At 39.0% G+C, this 18,421-nt stretch overlaps 1 non-coding gene and 1 pseudogene across 2 annotated transcripts; one reads left to right on the plus strand and one right to left on the minus strand.

The window, feature by feature from the left end:
* Positions 1 to 330: 330 nt before the first annotated feature.
* LOC100962240 lies at positions 331 to 1,058 on the minus strand (annotated as a pseudogene). Its single transcript, XR_001161858.1, has one exon. The product of XR_001161858.1 is annotated as a 40S ribosomal protein S5 pseudogene (transcript).
* Positions 1,059 to 14,657: 13,599 nt separating this feature from the next.
* LOC111722734 lies at positions 14,658 to 14,760 on the plus strand. The gene has a single exon (XR_002771428.1). It is a non-coding gene; the product is annotated as a U6 spliceosomal RNA (small nuclear RNA).
* Positions 14,761 to 18,421: the final 3,661 nt, after the last annotated feature.

Raw genomic sequence — 18,421 nt, forward strand, 5'->3', positions numbered from 1 at the left:
AACTAATAGTCCCTTGCCTCAGTCTTCTCCATCTCCATCCCTCTCCCTCAAAGTTACCTTTTCACAATTTTTGGTTTAATTCTACCAGTTATTCCTTTCACAACTCTAGAGAATATGTATTTACTGTTTCTTGATTTGTAAAATGTAGACAATATTCTATTGACTCCCCAAGATGGCAATGAAGATTTTATTTATGTACACTGACTCACTTTTCCCTTCCTTTCCCTGCAACGGTAAACACTGATAACTCCTTTTTTGTTCTTGGCTAATTTTGTAACTTGGAAAAAGTATAGTCAAACCTCTATTTCTTATTCCATCCATTTTTTTTTACCCCTAGGGCAGACAGGTTTATTAAGCAGCAGCCGAGAAATCAGCAGTTTGACTTGGCCACACAGTCCAGCTCATCCTTCTTGATGGCATAGGAGTTGGAGGAGCCCTTAGCAGCACTGATGAGCTCATCTGCCAAGCACTCAGCGATGGTCTTGATTTTCTGGAAGGCAGCCTCACGGGCACCTGTGCACAGCAGCCAGATGGCTTGATTCACACGCCACAGTGGGGACACATCCACAGCCTGCCGACCCACTGTCCCAGCTTGCCCAATGTGTGTTGAATCCTCCCAGTGGCCACTATTGATGATAGCATTGACCAGGACCTGCAGAGGGTTCTCTCCTGTGAGCAGGTGGATGATCTCAAAAGCATACTTGACAATGTGCACAGTCATGAGCTTCTTGCCATTGTTGCGGCCATGCATCATCATTGAGTTACTGAGACGTTCCACAATGGGGCACCATGCCTTGCAGAAGCTCTTGTCAGTATACCTCCGGGCACTGTGAGGCAGGTACTTGGCATACTTCTCTTTCACTGCAATGTAATCCTGTAGAGAAATGTCATTGATCTGTACATCATCAGTGCTCCACTTGCCAAAGAGTTTGATGTCAGGGGTTTCTGCCACTGCTGGTGCAGCTGTTTCCCACTCGGTCATCCTAAGGGAACAGCCAGAGCGCCTCTATAGCTCAGAGTGGACCATGCGATGCCCTGGCATAAATAGGAAGAGCATTCCATCCATATTTGACAGATAACTTTTAACTACCCACTTTTGAGGACAAGGATATTAGGGCCACTACCCTCGCAATGCCCTACATTGTCAGTTTCATCTTTCTTTTTACATTGTTCAGATTGTTAACATTTACATTCTGTTCTGCAGCCACAATCAGGTCTTCCCTGCTTTGTCTTCCCAGATTAACTCTAAAACCTGAAAACCAATAAACAGTGTTCATGTTATCATGACTACAATATTAAATATTTGTCAAAATCTAGCAAAGCAGTAAGCCAGAGATATTCTTTCTCTACAAGTCCAATGTCACAATCTTCTGGTCTCTCAAAAGAGGACTGTTTCTAGTATCAAGGTCAAACGAAATCTGTCTTATATTCCATCTGCTGGTTATAATCATGTTATATTTTATTTTGCTTTTTATTTAGGCCAAGACTTTTTTGGATAATTACATGCACACAGTACACACACAGAGTTTCTAAGAGGCTTTCTTTTTTCCTTGAATTATATTCACTCATTCAACAAATATTTATTGAGTGTCTACTATGTGCTGGGCACTGTTCTAGGGGTTAAGGATATAGCAGTGAGAAAGACAGACAGCAATCTTTGCCCCTTGTGAAGCTGATTCAAATGAGAGAGAGGGTGAGTTAAAATAATTGGATCAATCAGTAAAATACGTAATCAAATATATGATACAAATCAAAATATGTGATAAGTGCTATGGAGAAAAGTAAATCAGGTTAAAGGGATAGGGAATGCTAGTGAGAGTAGGAGGTAATTTTGGTTTTAAAATAGGGTAGTCAAAGTAATTTATTACATATTTCCAAATAGCTAGAGGAGAGGACTTAAAATGTTCCCAGCACACAAAAATGATAAGAACTGGAGGAGATAGATAACCTAAATACCCTGACTTTATCATTACACAGTCTATGCATGTAACAAAATATCACATGTACCCCATTAATACGTATAAGTATTATATATCAGTAAAAGAAAGTTTTAAATAAATATATAGGTTGGTTAGAGAAAGATTCACTGAAAAGATAGCATGTGAGCAAAGACTTACAAGAGGTGAAAGAGCTAGCCAAGAGAGTACCTGGGGGTTGGAGGAACATTCTCAGCAGAAATAACAGTGCAAAAGCCCTGGGAAAGAATCATGCCTGACATTTTTGAAAAACATAAAGGCCAGGGTACTGGATAAAGGCAGGGAGGAAAGGAATAGGAAATGAGGTCAGATAAGTAATGGAGGCTTGCTTCACCAATCCCTATCACAGAGGGCCCTGTAAACCACAGGTTTTTGAGAAGAGAGGGGAGAGGATCTGATTTGGGTTTCAAAAGGATTCCTCTGGCTTTTGTGAATATATACTTGTTAGAGGAAGAAGAAGGGATGACAAAGGCAGAAGCAGGAGAACCTGTGAGGAAGCTGCTGCAATAATTGCTTGGGCTGGATCCATCGTTTTCTGGATTCATTGTTCTGAGCACCTGTCTGGAAAGCCTTGTTTGGCTGTAAGAAATAAATTTCTAACATGCTATGGTTTATCTTACATGGGTACAAGTGAATCTTTCTAAAAGTAGAATATAAATGTCTTAATACAATAACTAAGAAAATGACATGAAGGTTATGTTAATCAAATTGTATATGAAAACACCACACCATACCCCATGATTGCATTAATGTACACAGCTATGATTTAATAAAAAATAAATAAATTTCTAACATGTTTTTTATAAAGTTTCCTTCATTGTTTTTGTTCTCTCTGTCTAGAACTATTATTCAAATGTTGAACCTGCTGGATCAATCTATATCTCTTAAGTTTTCTCTTAACATTTTCTGTTCTTTTGGGTTTTTTGTTTTGTTCATTTGTTTGTTTGCTTTTGCCATACACTCTGGGAGAGTTCCTCAATGTTATTTCCCAGTGTTTGTGTTTTTTCTTTTTTTTTTAATTTTAGCAACTTATTTTTAATTTCTAAGGAGTTGGCTTGGCACCTGTGGCTCAAGTGGCTAAGGCGCCAGCCACATACACCTAAGGTGGCAGGTTTGAATCCAGCCTGGGCCCACCAAAAATAACAATGATGGCTGCAACCAAAAAATAGCCGGTCATTGTAGCAGGTGCCTGTGGTCCCAGCTACTTGGGTGGCTGAGGCAGGAGACTAACTTGAGCCCAGGAGATGGAGGTTTCTGTGAGCTGTGATGCCACAGCACTCTACCCAGGGGGATAGATTGAGGCTCTGTGTCAAAAAAAAAAAAAAATTCTAAGGAGTCTCTTTTCTCTGTTTACTCTTGTTTTATGACATCTGGTTCTTGTTTCATGCATGTTATATCTTCTTGAATCTTATTGAGAATGTCATCATGTTCCCCTAAAGTTCTCTTTTGTTTCCCAGATGCCAAAATTGCTCTGAAGTGAGTTGTTTGTTTATTTAAGTCTTTTGCTTTCATGCTATAGTCTTCCTTAATTAGTTTGCAGATTCTTGGTTGTTCATTTATATTTAAGAGAAAAGGACTGGGTAGCTGATGTAGATTTACTTATATAGCAATAGTTGTATAAACAGAGTTGTTCTCTAGCTAGGGCTCTCCCTCATGAGGAAATCCAAACAGGAAACTTCGTCTGGACTTGAGGGAGGTGGCAGCTGACAGGCTTTGTTAATGTCAGAATGTGAAGACTTTGTTGTGTGGTTCTAAGTGCTATATAGGACATGTGTGAGTGTTCTCAGCAGTTTGTAAAATGTTGTCAGAGGCTTTGCCCTTGAAGGTAAGTGCTGGAGCTATGTGTATTCTATGTGAGTGGCAAGGAGAGAGATGCTGACAGCCCCTATGCATATCAAATACTTTCCTTTTTATCAGCCCGACTCCCACTTCCACCCTTCAAAGGTCCTACAGACACTGAGTCCAGAGTACTTCAACTTAGCATCTCTCCACTCCTCCCTTCACCCAAGACTCCAGAGGAAGAAGGAGCTTTCCATACTTTTGATCCTTGTCATGCTTCATCCTGCCTTTCTCCTAGCAGCTGTTTACTAAACACTTACCATGTGCCAAGCATTCCAAACCTACAAACTCATTCTTTATAACAAGTTTATGAAGTAAATACTATTATTCTTTTCATTTTATAGATAAGGAAACTAAACTGAGACTATAGAGTTGCTCAGTATTACAAAGTAAATGGCAGAATTGAGATCCAAATACAGATGCCCTGAGTCCAGAGCCTATATTTTAAACTACTGTGTTATATTCATTCTCAATTCTGCCCTTGGCCTCTGACTATTCTAGAGATTAGAATAGCCAGAAGGGTATTACTTAGGGTCCTATAACAATATTGCCTCTCCAACTCCTGTCTCCTCTCTGTTGCCTTTTTAAGATACTCAATGTTAAGTGACCTTTCTCAGGCCCCAGTTACCAGGCTTCTGTGGATGTTAATAGGAAAGAAAACTCCACCTTGATCCAACACAGAAAATAAACAGACCCAGAACTCTGGTGTGCTTAGATTCTATTCATCTTACAGCTGGATGGGGGTGGGGAAGGAGGTATGGAACTGACCCTTCTCTAGGCAAGATGCCAGCCCCAGCTCTTGGATAATCCTGGTTTATATGGGCTTTAATACCACATTCAGAGCCTTCCCTACCCTTTAGGATGGTTGCTCCCGCTCAATTGAGGATACTTGGAGGTTTAAAAGAGCAAGGCTTTGGAGATCAAGCTCAGATCTTCTGGATGTGGACAACAGTTCTAGGCCAGAGGCAGCATCATGTCTGAGTGGAGGTATCTTATCTGTGTCAGCACTTTGATCACCATTCTTCTTGAACTTACAGACCTGGGACCTCCTGTACCCCCTTGTCAAACACAAAGGCCAGTTCTGAGATAAAAGAATAAAGCTTGGGGATTTAACTACTTGGCGGAGAATTGGGGAAGGTTATCCAGTTTGTTTCTTCAGTCCTACAACTGAGAAGCTGGGGCCAGAGAAAATAGGTACTATGTGCTGAGCACACGTTAGTTGCTGTACCAGGGGTCTTAGGATTACTATTTCATTTAGTCCTCACAGCTAGGCTCTGCTATTATTCACATTGTAGAGAAGAGGAAGCAGAGGCTCAGAGATTAAGATAAAGTTAGGAAGTGGCAGAACCAGAATTTTCTTTAGTGTTTTCTCCGCTGGGTCACCAGGGTGCCTCAGTGGAGTTTTTTTTTTTTTTCTTTAATTTCAGAATATTATTGGTGCACACACATCTTGGTTACATAATTTCACTTTGTACATTTTAAGTCAAAGTTATAACTTTAACTCAGAATATATGTGTTGTATGAATTAGGGGTGAATTAACCCAACCCCATCCTCCCTCCTGCCCCCTTCCACCTACTTGATTCCCATTGAGTTTTACTTCCACACCTGCACAAAGTATTGATCTACTAGTTTCAATTTACTATTGAGTGCATATGTTGTTTGTTTATACATTCTGCAATACTTCACTTAGAAAAACAGTCTCTAGTTTTATCCAGGTTGTTACCAAAGATACTAGATCACTATTTTTAATGGCTGAGAAGTACTCCATGATATATATACACCACATTTTATTAATCCACTCATGTATTGATGGACATTCATTTTGTTTCTGTATCTTTGCAATTGTGAATTGTGCTGCTGTAAACATTTGAGTACAAGTGTCTTTATGATAAAATGTCCTTTTTCTTCTTTGGGTAAATACCTAGTAGTGGTATTGCGGGGTCAAATGGTAGCTTTACTTTTAGTTGAGGTATATCCATACTACTTTCCATAGAGGTTGTACTAATTTGCTGTCCCACCAACAATGTATGAGTGTTCCTTTCTCTCCACATCCATACCAGCATTTGTTGTTTTGGGACTTTTGGATAAAAGCCATTCTTACTGGAGTCAAGTGATAATTCATTGTCATTTTGATTTGCATTTCCTTAATAATTAGAGATGCTGAGCATTTTTTTTTTATGTGTTTGTTGGCCATTAGCCTATCTTCATTTGGAAAATTTCTGTTCATGTCTTTTGCCCATTTTAATGGAGTTATTTTGATTATTTCTTGCTTATTTGCTTAAGTTCTTTGTAGATTATGGTTAGCAGTCCTTTATTGGATGTACAGCATGCAAATATTTTCTCCCATTCTATGGGTTGTCTATTTATACTATTGATGGATGTCCTTGGCTATGCAGAAACTTTAATTCAATCAGGCCAGAGTCAGAATTTGAACTTAGGTCTATCTAATCCCCAATTGCCCTCATTTCCCATTGCCTCACTCTGAGAAGGAACTAGGTGTGCATTATGTGTGGGTAGATAGAAGGATCATAATTTCAGAAAAGGTAAGGAAAAAGATATCTTCTATGTGACCCCAGTTAACACTTTTTTAATATGTGGGCAGTAATAGTATCTAGCTTATAGGGCTGATGTGAGGATTAGAGAAGATGATTGATGCCAAATGCTTATCATGCATGCAATGCATGATTGCCTTTATCAGGTGCAATTATTTTACCTGAGATCCTAAAAAGGAAGAAATAAATATTTATTATAGTGCCTAGCACAGAGTGGGCTCAATGAATGGCATCACTCTGCTATATTCTAACTTTTTGCTATTCAAAGTGAAATCTGTGGATGAGAAGCATTAGTATCACCTGAGAGCTTATTAGAAATATAGAATTGTGGCCCTCACCCTAGATTTGCTGAATTAGAATCTGCATTAAACAAGATCACCAGGAGATTCATGTCCATTTAAAGTTGGATTAGCATTTGTCCAGAGGTCCCTTGATTTGTGATCTTCTGTGAGCCTTTGGTTATGAGACTTGACAAACCTCACTGCAATATCAGGCAGATCCACAAAATGGATAGCAGAAGCTGTTTCCCTTCTCTAGGCCTCATTTTAGCCACCAGTACCATGAGAGCTATACAGGAATCTTGTGTTCTCAAGTACTAACCCATCAAGGCCAAAGATAGTGTCCACTCAACCCACCTCCTATGTTCTCTCTCAACTGTTGATGATAAGCTATTCCATGCACTCTAATGTGGTATCTCGCTATGCCTACACCTTTGTCACCTCTGTTGTTTCCATACACATGCTGAAGCCCATGAAGCCATCTTTGATATAGATTTGCCTCACCTTGCCTTGATTTCTAATTTTACCATGTAAGTTTATTTCCAAACTCACTGCTTCATTCATGCATACATTTGTTTGTTCTTTTGTTTATTCTTTCAGCAGAGCATAGTGATTAACAGGATATAGTCTAAGATCAGACTCCTTGAATTTGAATCCTAGCTCTTCCAGCTATGGTACTTCTTTTCTGGGAATCTTGTTTTACACATTTACAAAAATGGAGATAAAATTAGAACCCACTTCTAAGGATTAAAGTATTTAATACATGTAGAAACATATGCTAAAATAAGTGACAGGAACATAATAGGTACTTGATATTATTAACTGTTTTTTTTTTTCTTGAGACAGAGTCTCACTTTGTCACCCTTGGTAGAATGCCATGGCGTCATAGCTTACAGCGACCTCAAACTCTTGAACTCAAGCAATTCTCTTGCCTCAGCCTCCCAAGTAGCTAAGACTACAGACACCTGCCACAACAACTGGCTGTTTTTCTTTAGAGATGAGGTCTTGCTGTTGCTCAGGCTGGTCTCGAATCTGTGAGCACAGGCAATCCACCGGCCTCGGCCTCCCAGAGTGCTAGAATCATAGGTGTACGCAGCCTTATTTTTGTTTATTTATTTGTGAAAAACCTTAGGCAAATTTTATTTCTTCAGGAAGAAAGTGCCATGTAAATCATTGCTTAAAATTAAAGTTATATAAGTTTGACAGCACTATAACAATCATAATACCTCTACACAGTGACAATGACCACAGGATCAACACACAAGATTCTGTCTAAATCTATTACTACATATGGTGATAAAAACTGTAAAATACAAATAAGCCATCAATTAACTCCATTAAAGTAGTCATGAAAACTTGGTTGTTTGGCTGTTTAAACAACTGACATTCTGTCAGTCTAAGGCAGTGGTTCTCAACCTGTGGGTCACGACCCACAGGAACTGTATTAAAGAGTTGCAGCATTAGGCAGGTTGAGAACCACTGGTAAGGATATAAAACTGGTTTTCAGCTGTGAGAGCTACTTAAAAGTCTTTCAGATCATATAATGTTTTTAAAAAGAAATCAGTACATATTGTCATGATACTTTCCAAAGTGCACCTTCATTTAGATTCAACTTATCAGTGGATCCTAGAGGAGAAGCTCTTCTGGAGGAGAGGGTCTGGAGTCCAGTTAAGCAGCACCTTGGTATCAACACTGATGTCCTTACCATCTGATATAGACCACAATCATCAGTCCTCCTTCCTCCTAGGACAGAGTGTGGGTTTTTATATAATCTGCTGAGAGGTCAATGAACTTCCCATCAGGAACTTGAAGCTGTCTTTGGTGGGAAATTGGTCCTTGATGAATGTGGTCTTACAGCAGTCAGCAAGCATGCCATCACCCCAGAAGTGCAGCAGGCCCTCCCTCTGAGAGCAGGATTATAGTTGTCTGGGAGTGGGGTGGACTGACTGCTGCAAGGTGTAGGGGTCCAGCGGCTGCTGCACAGGCTCATTTCTACTGCTGTACAGGATGGCCCGCACCATACTGGCCACCACACAAGGCTCTGGAATTGGGGTGCTGGATTAACATACACCAGCCCATCCTGTTGTTGGCCATGAAGTGTCTGGTGTTAATTAAGCTATTCCTCTTGCTCAACAATGCCTTTCATAGTTCTCTTCCAAAGCTTACAGCAGGCTGGTGGCTAGACGTGCACACTGTCCTTATGGGACCCATTTCTCCTTATCCAACAGCAGCCTTGACCATCCTGATAAGGCAGAGGCTGAGAAAAAAGACATGGTTTTGGTGGTCCTGCATTACACACAGTGGATCAGCCATTGCTCCAAGTCACACAGCCTCTCATGACAAACACATCCTGCCCCAGGGACCAACACTGACAATGGAAGGAAAGCTCAACCCTGTGTTTATAGACTTAAGGATCCTAAGTCAGGCCAGTGGTTACAGTTGCCAGACACTCCACATGAATGACCACCAGATGCACCTTCCCCACTGAATGGACTCCATGCTGCAAATAGGACCACTGGCTCCACAGCTGCTGAAGCCACTGGGCTCATCTTCAGAAGGTGCCCATGTGACTTGGTGACAAATCCTACCAATTTGTCAATATGCTTATCCCAAGTTTAAAAGCCTATTGTTGGAAGGATTGTTGACAAATAAGAAAGCTGCTGTCTTGATCACTATAGATTTATGGTATAGCATGAAGTCTAGTAATGTGATACATCCTAATTTGTTTTTATTTCTGAGTAATGTCTTGGCTATTTGAGGTTTTTTTTCTGACTCCATATAAAATGAAGCACTATTTTTCAAGATCTTTAAAGTATGACAATGGTGCTTTAATAGACATTGCATTAAATGTGTATATTGCTTTGGGTAATATGGACATTTTAACAATGTTGATTCTTCCCAGTCATGAGCCTGGTATGTTTTTCCATTTGTTAACATCTTCAGCTGTTTCTTTTCTCAGAATTTCATAATTCTCTTTATAGAGATCTTTCATGTCCTTTGTTAGGTAAATTTCCAGATATTTCATCTTCTTTGGCACTACTGTAACAGGAATAGAGTCCTTAACTATATTTTAATCTTGACTATTGTTGGAATATATAAAAGCTACTGATTTGTAAGTATTGATTTTGTATCTTGAGACACTGCTATATTCCTTGATCACTTCTAAGAGTTTTGTAGCCATCAACCCATGAATGGTTTAGCAAACTATGGTATATGTATAACATGAAATACTACACAGCCATTAAAAGATGGAGACTTTGCATCTTTTGTGTCTACTTGGATGGAGCTGGAACATATTCGTTTTAGTAAAGTATCTCAAGAATGGAAGAAAAGGTATCCAATGTATTCAATATTATTATGAAACTGATATATGATAACCTACACTTTCACAAGTGATAAAACACAACTATAGTCTAGAAATAAGGAGGGAAGAGGAGGAGGAAGGAGGGGCAGGGGAAACCAGGAGGAGAGAGGGTATTTGGTGGGACCTCACCTAACGTACACAGTGCAAAGGTACATGTCAAAACTATTAAAAGTAGACTATAAATGTCTTATCACAACAAAGAAGTAAGTGAGATGAAGGTTATGTTAACCAGTTTGATGTAAGCATTCCAAATTATATATAAAATCAGCACCTTGTACCCTATAAATGCATTAATATACACAGTTATGATATAAATAAATAAATAATTTGCTGTTCATGCAAAATCATCCAAAGCAGAATTCTGCTCTCTGGTGCTGCTCTGTTGTACTCAGCCCTGCATGAAGCACTTCCTATGCATTGCTCCTTTGCACCTCATATCAGCCTCAGCATCACCTCTTCTCTCTCTCATTTGAATAAAGTTAGTTTTCCTTGGTGTCCATTAAGACGTCATCTCTCAGAGGCTAAAACTACAAAGGGGGAGGGATCAGTCCAGCCCTGATGCCTGCCTGCGCAGACCTCTGCAAAGGCCCCACCAGCATCCCAGAGTGGGGAGTTCAGCCTCTCTGGCACCTGGCAGGGCCTCCCAGAGCCAGCTTTATTTATTTATTTATTTTTTATTGTTGGGAATTCATTGAGGGTACAAAAAACCACTTTACATTGATTACATTTGCTAAGTAAAGTCCCTCTTAAAATTGTGTCCCGCCCTCAAAAAGTGTGTCACACACCATCACCCACCACCCACTTCCCTCCTTCCCTCGCTCAGATCTTCCCTTCCTCCATCCCCTCACTCCTTTCCTTTCTCTGCTCTTGTCTTCCCTCACACCCCTCCCTCCTTCCCTCTCTAAGGTCTCCCCTTCCCCCACCCCCCAACATGTACTAGGTCATCAACTATCCTCATTTGAGAATTGAGTACATAGGATTCTCCATTCTTGTGATGCTTTACTAAGAATAATGTGTTCCACTTCCATCCAGGTTAATACAAAGGATGTAAAGTCTCCATCATTTTAATGGCTGAATAGTATTTTACAGTATACATATACCACAACTTGTTAATCCATTCCTGGGTTAGTGGCCATTTAGGCTGTTTCCACATTTTGGCAATTGTACATTGAGCTGCAATAAACAGTCTAGTGCAAGTGTCCTTATTGTAAAAGAATGTTTTTCCTTCTCGGTAGATGCCCAGTAATGGGTTGGGGAATCAAATGGGAGGCCTAGCTTGAGTTGTTTGAGTGCTCTCCATACTTCCTTCCAAAAAGGTTGTATTAGTTTGCAGTCCCACCAGCAATGTAAAAGTGTTCCCGTCTCTCCACATCCATGCCAGCATCTGTAGTTTTGAGATTTTGTGATGTAGACCATTCTCGCTGGGGTTAGATAATATGTCAGGGTGGTTTTGATTTGCATTTCTCTAATAATTAGGGATGATGAGAATTTTTTCATACGTTTGCTAGTCATTCATCTGTCTTCTTTAGAGATGGTACTATTCATCTCTTGCCCACTGATATATGGGATTCTTGGCTATTTTCATGTGGATTCGTTTGATTTCTCTATAGATCCTAGTTATCAAGCTTTGATCTGATTCAAAATATGTAAATATCCTTTCCCATTGTGTAGGTTGTCTATTTGCTTTGGTTGTTGTTGCCTTAGCTGTACAGAAGCTTTTTAGTTTTACTAAGTCCCATTTGTTCATTTTTGTTGTTGCAATTGCCATGGAAGTCTGCTTCATAAAGTCTTTCCCCAGACCTGTATCTTCTAGTGTTTTTCCTACACCTTCTTTGAGGATTTTTATTATTTCATGCCTTAAATTTAGGTCTTTTATCCATCTTGAATCAATTTTTGTGAGTAGAGAAAGGTGCGGGTCCAGTTTCTGTCTTTTACATGTGGATATCCAGTTCTCCCAGCACTGTATGTTCTTGTTGGGTTTTACTAAAGATTGGGTGGCTATAAGATGTTAGTTTTATTTCCTGGTTTTCTATATGATGCCAAATGTCTATGTCTCTATTTTTTGTCCCAGTACCATGCTATTTTGACCACTATAGGCTTGTAGTACAGCCTAAAGTCTGGTATGCTGATTCCACCAGCTTTGTTTTTACTACTAATAACTGCCTTAGCTATATGGCAGAATCATTTTTTCCAAGTCTTGAAAGTACAATGTTGGTATTTTTATAGAGATGGCATTGAATTGGTAGATTGCTTTTAGGAAATATAGACATTTTTAAAATGTTGATTATTCCCAGTCATAAGCATGGTATTTTCTTCCATTTATTAATAATCTCTGCTATTTATTTTCTTAGGGTATCATAATTTTTTATATGGGTTCTTCACCTATTTTTTTAAGTACATTCCTAGGTATTTCATTTTCTTTGAAGCTATGATGAAGGGGGTTGTATCCTTAATTAACCTCTCATCTTGGCTGTTATTTGCACATACAAAGGCTACGGGCATATGGACATAGATTTTATATCCTGAGACATTACTGTATTTTTTTATTTCATCCAGGAGTCTTGTGGTTGAGTCATTGTGGTTCTCTAAGTATAAGATCATATCATCAGCAAAGAGGGAAAATTTGACCTCTACTGTTCCTATTTGGATGCCCTTTATTTCTATCTCTTGCCTGATTGTCTTGGCTACAACTTCCAGCACTTTGTTGAATAGTAATGGTGATGGGGAAGACCTTGTCTGGTTCCAATTATAAGTAGAAAATCTTTCAGTTTTACTCCATTTACTTAAATATTAGCTGTGGGTATGTCATACATAGCTTTGATCAGTTTAAGAAATGTGCCACCTATGCCTATAGTCTTCAGTATTCTTATTAGAAAAAGATGCTGGATTTTATCAAATGCTTTTTTCTGCATATATTGAGAGGATGATATGGTATTTGTTTTTGCTTCCAGTGAAGCAACCAGTGAATAATGGTTATGGACTTGTATATGTCCATAACCAGTGAATAATGGCTATGGACTTGTATATGTTAAACCTTGTATATGTATATGTCATAACCAGTGAATAATGGTTATGGACTTGTATATGTTAAACCAGCCTTGTATCCCTGGGATAAAACCTACTTGATCATGATGTATGACTTTTTTGATGATAAACTGTAATCTGTTTGCTAGGATTTTGTTGAGAAGTTTTGAATCTATATTTATTAGTGAAATTGGTCTGAAGTTCTCATTTTTTAGTTGGGTCTTTTCCTGGTTTTAGTATTGGGTGATGTTTGCTTCATAGAATGTGTTGCAGAAGACTCCCTCCTCCTCAATTTTTTGGAATAGTTTCTGCAGTATGGAAATAAACTTTTCTTTGAAGGTTTGATAGAATTCTGCCATGTGGACCAGGGAATTTTTGTGAGGGGAGATTTTTTATTGTTTCTTTGATCTCAGTGCTTGAAATTGGTCTGTTCAGGAGATCTATTTCTTCCTGGCTAAGTCTAGGGAGAAGATGTGATTCCAAATATTGATCCATTTCCTTCACATTGTCAAATTTCTGTTCATAGAGTATCTTGTATTATTCAGAGATAATCTCTTGTATCTCTGTGGCATCTGTTGTTATTTCCCCTTTATAATTTCTGATTGAAGTTACTAGATATTTTACTTTTATTTTTCTAGTAGGCTGGCCACAGGTTTTATTTTATTTATTTTTTCAAAAAACCAACTCCTTGTTTCATTAATTTTCTGAATGATTCTTTTGTTTTTGATTTCATTAATCTCTGATTTAATTTTGGACATTTTGTTTCTTCTGCTGCATATTGGCTTAGGTTGTTCTTTTTTTTCCAATTCCATGAGATGGCTTGTGAGTTTGTTGATGTGCTTTCTTTCTGTTTTCCAGATGTAGGCATCTAAAGTGATAAATTTTCCTCTCAGGACTGCTTTTGCTTTATCCCACAAATTTTGGTATCTTGTGTCTTCATTATTGTTATGCTTAAGGAAGTTAATGATTTCCTCTTTTATTTCTTCCTGCACCCAACTGTCATTCAGCATAAGTTTATTTAAATTCCATGCCTTTGTGTGGGGTTGAATGTTTTTGTTGGAGTTGAGTTCCACCTTTAGTGCATTGTGGTCTGAGAAGATACAAGGTAAAATGTCAATTTGTTTGATCCTGTTGAGGTTTACTTTGTGTCCTAGGATATGAACAATTCTGGAGAATGTTTTATGGGCTGATGAAAAGAATGTATATTCTCAGGTGGTGTCTGTGGCTCAGTGGGTAGGGCACCAGCCCCATATACTGAGGGTGGCAGATTCAAATCCAGCCCCAGGCACACTACAACACAAAATAGCCAGGAACTGTGATGGGCAACTTTAGTCCCAGCTACTTGGGAGGCTGAGGCAAGAGAATTGTCTAAGCCCAGGATTTGGAGGTTGCTGTGAGCTGTGACAACACAGCACTCTACCAAGGGTGATAAAGTGAGACTCTGTCTCTAAGAAAACAAAAAAGAATATATATTCTACAGCTTTGAGATGGAGTATTGTATATACATCTATCAAGCACAGCTATTCTAGGCTCTAATTTAAGTCCCTTATATCTTTGTTTAATTTCTGTTTAGAAGATCTGCCCATCTCCATAAGAAGAGTGTTAAAATCCCCTGTTATGTGCATGCTTTGGAAGCACATATACTAAAATTGGAAAGATAGAGAGAAGATTAGCATGGCCCCTGCACAAGGATGACACGGAAATTCATGAAGTGTTCCATATTTTTCACTGGGGGGCACTGGGTCACAGCCCCAGCCCCACTGGGGTTACCAGTGACTGGGTGTGACAGAGGTTCAAGGTGGGGAAGGAGGCATCAACCTTCCCAGACTAATTTATTTGCTGGCTTGGTCCTTCTGACCTCACAGAGCACGGGAGCCAGTCATACCTGAGCTGCCAGCCATCTAGCTATCTAGCTATCTAGCTATCTAGTTGCTAGAGACCTTTTGAACTCCCCCATCTGAGACCAGTGCTGACGGGGACAATTGATTTGAATCTCTTGAACTGGGTCAATCACCCGAGGGCTATCCAAAGTGCTACCCTGGGTGTGTGGTTGTGGGAAGGTGTGATTTTCATTTTCCAATTGTGTCTGTGAAGGCAGGGTGACTTAATTGCTGGTATTTCTCCGCAGCTAAGACTTCAACCCAGATTAACTAATTTACTAAAGTAGAACAGAGACCAGATGAAAACAAGACAGAGCAACTTAGCCCCACCAAACCAAGAAGGCCCCTACTTTCTCAGGCCATAGCACTGTACAGGTCCTTGGCAAAGCTCTAGGAGAAAAGCCAAATGGTGTAATTAAGCATGGGGCAGAATCAGCAGAGAAACTCCGGTAACATGAATAACCAGAGTAGATCAACCTCCCCAAAGAAGGACATGGCAGATGCAACTGAAGACCCCATCCATAAACAGATGGCTGAGATGTCAGACATTGAGTTCAGAGTCTGGATAGCAAATAAGATCAACAGAATGGAAGAAAAGAGGGAATCATAATTTCAAATTATTCAAAAGATGTCTCAAGAATTCAATAATTTCAAAGATAAAATGACCAAAGATTTTGACACACTGAGGCAAGTTTACAGCCCTCAAAGATCTGAAAAATACGGTAGAATCTGTGGGGTAAACCCCCACAAAAATTAAATGAAATGTGCTCTTTTAATTCCAGAACTGAGCGAAAAGACTTGTGAGTATTATGTGCTTTTGTCGAGGCCCTAAGCGACCTGGGAAAACACGGTGGGGGCCTGCAAGCCAGGCGTAAAACCCTCTTACAGGTAACCCCGACTGTGCAGTCAAGTCAGCCTGTCAGATAAGGGTTGAAACGGCCCATCTGTGCAGAAGACATGACTCAAAGGTTGATGTGAGTGAAAAGAAAAACTCCATCATAATGATGTCGAGTAAAATACTCCATCGTAACTGCAGGGTCTCCAAAGCCATAAGAAAACAGTCATGAAGCCAGTTTCTCAGAAATTTAATTGAGTACATAGAAGAGAAAGGTTTTGCTCCTCTGTTTATCCTAACCTTTAACTTCAACAATAGAAGTCAGATAATGTATTGTTCTTTCAGATCTTCCAAGAGGAATAGCCTGAGGCTAGCTTAAGATGGTTGTCTTACTTTCCCGGACTTTCTTTCTTTAGGCTAATCTTATGATGGCTATCTCACATTCCTGGATTTTTTTCTTTCTTTTCTATAGTTTAAGATAAGAAATGAGGATGCTAGGATTTCTTTCTTTCTTTCTTTTCTATAGTTTAAGATAAGAAATGAGGATGTTAGGATTATCGATCAATGTGGTGTAGGTGACTAGCTCCCAATAAAAGGAAGTAGAAAATAAAGACATTTTGCTACATGCCACCTAAGAGTGTGTAGTCGTTTCTTGCTTTTAAACAATTCTAGGAGCCAGCTTGCACCTGCAGCCAAGCCATCCTTCTCTCCCCGTGAAAAAGAACATCACACAACAAGAATCCCTCATTAACAGAATGGAGCAGGCAGAAGAAAGGATCTCTAACATTGAAGACAAAGCTTTAGAACATGCCCAAGCACTCAAAGAGGAAGAGAAATGGCAAGCAAAAACGGATCATTCTCTCAGAGAGATCTGGGATAATTCGAAGAAAATGAATATTCGTCTTATAGGAATCCCTGAAAGTGACAAAGTTGCCTCACAAAACACAAAGGCTCTTCTTCATGAAATTATGAAAGAGAACTTTCCAGATATGCCAAGAGATTCTGAAATTCATATAGCAGTTTCAGAACCACAGCACAACTCAACCTGAATAAGACATCCCCCAGGCACATCATAATTAACTTCACTAAAGTTAATATGAAAGAGAAAATTCTAAAAGCAGCCAGACGTAAGAGAACCATAACCTTCAAGGGGAAGAGTATTAGAATGACTATAAATCTCTCTGCTGAAACTTTTCAGGCTAGAAGTGGGTGGTCATCGACTTTTAATCTCCTAAAACAAAATGACTTTCAACCCAGGATCCTGTATCCAGCTAAACTGAGTTTCATCTATGATGGAGAAATTAAATACTTTAATGACATTCACATGTTGAAGAAATTTGCCATAACTAAATCAGCTCTCCAGGAAATTCTCAGACCTATTGTCGATAATGACCAGTGCAATCCTCCACCACAAAAGTAAACTCACTCAGAAACTTTTTTTTTTTTTTTTGCAGTTTTTGGCTGGGGCTGGGTTTGAACCAGCCACTTCTGGCATATGGGGCTGGTTCCCTGCTCCTTTGAGCCACAGGCACCATCCAGAAACTTTTTTTTTATCAAATTCCACCTTCCACAGTGGTGAAAGGATTAAAAATGTCCACTGGACTTAACGAAAAACTTGATACCTAAATTTTACCAGGCTTATGATCATTCTCAATTAATGTGAATGGCTTAAATTGTCCTCTAAAGAGGCATAGGTTGGCTCATTGGATATAAAAATTCAGGCCAGATATCTGCTGCTTACAAGAATCTCATCTTACCTTAAAAGATAAATATAGACTCAGGGTAAAGGCATAGTCATCTGTATTCCAAGGCAAATGGAAATCAGAAAAAAATATATGTTGCAATTTTATTCACAGACACAATAGGCTTTAAAACAACAAAAGTAAGTAAGGACAAGGATGGTCACTTTATATTTGTTGAAGGTAACTCAATATAATGATATTTCAATTATTAATATTTATGCACCCAACCAGAATGCACCTCAATTTATAAGAGACACTCTAACAGCATGAACAACTTGATTTCTTCCAGCACCATCATAGTCAGAGACTTTGATTCTCCTTTGGCAGTGTTGAATAGATCCTCCAATAAGAAGCTGAGAAAAGAAATTTTAGAATTAAACTTAACCATCCAACATTTGGATTTAACAGACATCTACAGAACATTTCAACCTAACAAAACTGAATACACATTTTTCTCATCAGCCCATGGAACATACTCCAAAATTGATCACATCTTAGGTCACAAGTCTAACCTCAGCAAATTTAAAAGGATAAAAATTATTCCTTGCATCTTCTTGGACCACCATGGAATAAAAATTGAACTCAGTAACAACAGGAATCTACAGACTCATACAAAAACATGGAAGCTAAATAACCTTATGCTGAATGATAAGTGGGTCAGAGACGAGATTAAGAAGGAAATTACCAAATTTTGGGAACAAAACAATAATGAAGACATGAATTATCAGAACCTCTGGGATACTGCTAAGGTAGTCCTAGGAGGAAAATTTATAGCACTGCAAGCCTTCCTCAAGAGAACAGAAAGAGAGGAAGTTAACAACTTAATGGGACATCTCAAGCAACTGGAAAAGGAAGAACATTCCAATTCCAAACCCAGCAGAAGAAAGCAAATAACCAAAATTGGAGCAGAATTAAATGAAATTGAAAACA

This window comes from Otolemur garnettii, unplaced genomic scaffold (assembly GCF_000181295.1).
Source record: "Otolemur garnettii isolate 467f Iridium unplaced genomic scaffold, OtoGar3 scaffold00337, whole genome shotgun sequence".
In the NCBI taxonomy this organism is placed as follows: Eukaryota; Metazoa; Chordata; class Mammalia; order Primates; family Galagidae; genus Otolemur; species Otolemur garnettii.